The following is a 4655-nucleotide window of genomic DNA, read 5'->3' as shown; positions in this document are numbered from 1 at the left end:
CTTGAACTGGGTATTAAGTAGGAGCATGTTTGTGTGAATTGGCGCTTGAGAAAGAACATTTTAAAGCAGTTAGACTGTTAAGACAGAAATACATCTGCTTTATACTAGAAGTGCAGAACAGCAAATCTTAGTCTTCTTATCATAGATTGTATTACTTCATCCTAAAAATGCAAATATCTTTGAAATAAAACATTATATATATACTTCATCAGTTGTACAAATAAATCTGACATTAGACAATAAGAAAACATTTTTAACAATTTGAGAACACGTGCTGCATTTAGAAGACACAACCAAACACAGAACAGAAATCTAAATAGAGAAAATACAGTAAAAAATATGAAACATTTCATTATTGTGTCGTATTCTGTTTTTTCTGTTTGGATCTGCACCAAGATGTATGACTCAATGAATTCTGAACGACAGAAAGAAGCAGGCGTGCAGAAAACATGCAGAGAGTGCTTATGATACTCCAGGGCCTTTTTATGGGGCCCATTTTTGAAATGCACTTTAATTATCACGAATGTCTGTTTGTTTCTGTTTTCTAACCACACCCCTCCTTGCTCCTATGTCTACATGCAGCACAGACTTCAGATCCGATTTGAATTTGTTTCAATTTGTATTGTGGCAATTACCTGTATGTTCTGTATGTTCTTTCACAGCAGCATCCACAGGTTAATGTGGCGACTGGATCTGGCGGAACCGGCACCAGCAGTGCATTTCCAAATCCAGCTTGGCGGAGGGCCCGGTGCTGGCAGCGAGCCTTACGTGGCCAGCGTCGCAGAGCGACGTCGTCCAAATACCCACAGAGCTCAGAGCGGCTCAACCTCACATTAGCGGCCAGCTGATTAGCATAGACGCTTTGATATGAAGAAGCAACACACTGTTGTCCCTCCACCCCATTCACTCTGCTACTGGCTTTTAGTCATTCCAATTATTTATTTTTTCTATTAATTTGGCACAACAGAAGAGGACTGTGAGAGTAACACTGCACAAAATTGAGTGAGGTGTTGTGAAGATATTTGGTCATTTTTGGCCACTGATAATGTGAAAGACAGATTCTGCCTCGTTCCACTGATTCCCTGGATATTTAATACTGCGAGAACTGCAGAAAGATTGACTCATCACTGTCGACCACTTTTCACTTGACTACCGGCGTGCTGAAGATGGAATTACGATTTTACTATTGACTAAAATTTCGGGAAAATGTCCGGACTTCAGTGCATGTCTGAAAGAAATTTCAAGGTTTCACCCTGACAGCGACGAGATACCTTTCACTGTAATAGAATATTAAATGATAGAGTGGATTGTTGGTGATAATTTTACCTCGTCACACCATAAAAAGAAGGCGAGGGAGCATAGGGCTCTATTGGAGCCCTCCCGGTTCATTCAGCTCACATGTAAAGTGAGGCATTGAACCCTTTGCTTTTAATAAAAGCACTTCCTGTCCTCGTCTGAGCCAGGGATTCTTTTAGATGAGGAAAAAAAAAAGTCTACAGTATCTTCTGTGACAGAAAATCCACAGTGACAGAATGAACAGCACAGCTGCCAGCATCATCATCATCGCCACCGTTCTGTGCTCCCCCCTCTTTAAATCTGAGATCCGGCAGAGACTGATGTCTCCTTAATTATTTGGCAAACAAACACGTTGCTTGTCACCCCCCCGTCTCAGTCCATCTCTTCATCTCCTGCTTCTTCATTTCCCTGCTCTGTTGGCAGATCGCTGAATAATGGAGAGCCTCGGTCTAGTAGCCGGGGAGTGTGTGGACTTAGCCGTCGTGCTAACATTGATGTCACGTGTGCGGCAGCTGGCGCGGGTGGTTTGGGGAGGGTCGTCTTTCTGACTCGGTGTGGCGCTGATGCCTGAGGGCTGTCCTGGAGCTAATCTCCAGCGACCTGCTCACATGCCAAAGCTTCCCCTAAATTGTACAACACACACACACACACACACACACTGCTTTGCTACCACACACAAGAGAAGGCCGACGGAGATGAATACGGAACAGTCTTCAAAGTCCTTATTACACATTATGTAGCTGCAGTGTCAAAATAACCGACACGCAACTGTCCATTCATATAGGGACACAGCACAATTTCCAAAAATATAAATAGGTCATGTTCTTGATTTAAAACAAATGTAGTTCATTTTGATAGCAGCTCATTATTCAACTCATTTCAGGAGTGCTTCCTTTAATCACTCTTCCTTTAATTTGTCTGGCTCGTCCCAACTTTCCCCGGTGACCCTGAATTCTGTGTTGCGGCGACTGAACAGCCCGTTTTAAAGCTCAGCTGCTTCATCACAGTCCTTTCACCAGACAAGAACATCGGTGTCATGCGGCTCTGAAAAACTTTTTGAATTACGTTCAAGGACATCAAACTTTTCACGTCCAACGCCAGCATTCAGATAAAAAATTCTTGCAATATCTGTGCAGGGCAAATGTGGCATGGTTGAGGGACGACTGTAGTAATGCTACATGAATAAATGGTTAAGGTTTAGTTAGGTAACAAGAGCACTTGTTGAAGGTTAAAGGAGGACTGTGGTCGCAGTTAATCAAATGTTCAGTGGCAGGTCTGGGAGTCTGTGGACACCCATCCTGCCAACCCACCACCATTGCTTTCATGCCTAGCTACACAAAGGGCGTGCTTGTTCCTGTATTGGCACCCAACAATAAAATAAAAGTGTGCTTGCATTTTAGCATGTTAAATTGTCCGATATGAACGTAATTGCAAAGGAGTTCCAGAGGATTTGTGACCCATATGACCCCTTCCGGTGATTTGTGGTACTACATGTAAGTTGTGTCCCAATTCAAGGGGCGTCCATCATTCCCATTTGAGGACTGATTGCATCACAGTGGCGTGACTTGGCTGTACCATTTGGAAGGCTCCTTCCCTTGAAATGCGTCCTTCCATTTCTAGGCAACGAAGGCTCCAACAGGTGGATCCTTCTCATGGCCTATCCCAGGATTCATTGTGCGACAGAGATGCAGCTACAGTAACGAGCTAGCTATGCGGGAGGCCAAGCGCAGCAGCTCAAAGTAGGTAATGATGCAATGTTGAGAGTGGGACAAGCTGGTTACGCAAATATGAAACCCTCCGTAGACCAGACAAGTCTAATTTCAGTTGGGCATTCGCGAGGTGCCCAGGTAGCAGCCCCCAAATCCGGGCACAGCTATATACATTCACTGAATACTACACCATTCTGCTCATTCAAACAATTATCCAATCAGCCAATCATCTGGCAGCAATGTGACAATAATGTGAGTTAATGTTCATATCAATTGACTGAATTGTTGCAAAATGCCTATACCTGTCTATCCATGGTCAAATATAACTATTAACCAGGACCAAGGGGAACAACATCGGATCACCTGGTGTAAAGGTTAGAATCCAGCAACCTCAGTTTTGGGTGGTACCTGCTTGAGTGACGGGCTTTGACCACCTTTATCACCATAAAGCTGCTTTGCTTAAGAGTCAATGTGCAAGTCGATGAATTACCCTGCAATGTGGTCTCTTCATTTTAACATTTAATGCTGAATGTACATATCAGGGTAGCTACCGATCTAAATTTCCAAACAATGAAGCCTCTTATGTCTTAACCTGTCACACAGTGTTTATGTTTTTTTGTGTTATCTGAGTCAGACCTACCAGAAGAGTATCAGTTGTTCCTGACTAATCCAAATTACTGACCAAACAAAGTTTTCTTCAGTTAATTAGAGTAAGTGACATAAGTGACAGTGAGTGATAATATCAGGACAAACCGCTCATTTGGCATTTTCCGAAAATGAAATCTCTATTTCTGACAGTAGGCGTTTTTTTGTCGTTCTCTCACCTTAACTATATATATATATTTGTGTATTGTTTCCATGACAACAGGGGTCACCTAACTGGTCCATGACCTTTCCTCAAACTGAGAGATGCCCATGTGCCTTAACTCTAAACTAAATCACAGTGCTGTTATGACATAAAACAGAAGTGAACAATTTGAGAGTTAACACATAATAACTTTTGAATATAACAGAAATTGCTCTATCATCTTGTTGTTTTTTTTTACCAGTCATTAGATGTTTTGAGCTTTGCATCATACGTTGCTTGTTGTATTTGATATTGCGTGTTCTTATATTATGTGACTGCAATGAAATCAAACTGCCACATATAAATATGTAATGCAACATTCAGTGCTTATTGTGGATTATTGCACCATCATGTTAAAAAAAAAGTGTTGTGTCATGCTGCATTGGTTCTTCAGTATAAGACACAGTGTTACTAAATGATTGGACAGTATCGGCCAGATTCTATGACGCATCCTGTCACAATGGCGGACCTTTTGTTTTGGCCCTCTCTGTCCTGTGGGATGTACAGACGCTGCTGCCTCAAACCTTCCTTTTAACAACCAGGAGCTTTCGAAAGATGAATAACTTTGTTAAGAGCCGTGAGTAAATGATCAGTTGACTTACATGGTGCTTTTTTCCCCCCACATCTGCCTGTGATCATCAGTCAGCTGCTTGTGATTCATCATCCTGTTTCATTGTGGAAAGTCAGGGGTGAAATTTCACTCCACCGGTTGGAGAAAGTGAATCGGATGTGTCAAGTGTACAAGCAGCATTTCCACAGAACAGGGTGTGTTATTTTTGCACAACGGCATGAATTGAGGGCCA

Source organism: Scophthalmus maximus, chromosome 3 (assembly GCF_022379125.1).
Source record: "Scophthalmus maximus strain ysfricsl-2021 chromosome 3, ASM2237912v1, whole genome shotgun sequence".
NCBI classification, from domain to species: Eukaryota; Metazoa; Chordata; class Actinopteri; order Pleuronectiformes; family Scophthalmidae; genus Scophthalmus; species Scophthalmus maximus.
The sequence above is the reverse complement of the archived record's forward strand: the minus strand, read 5'-3'. Positions refer to the sequence as shown.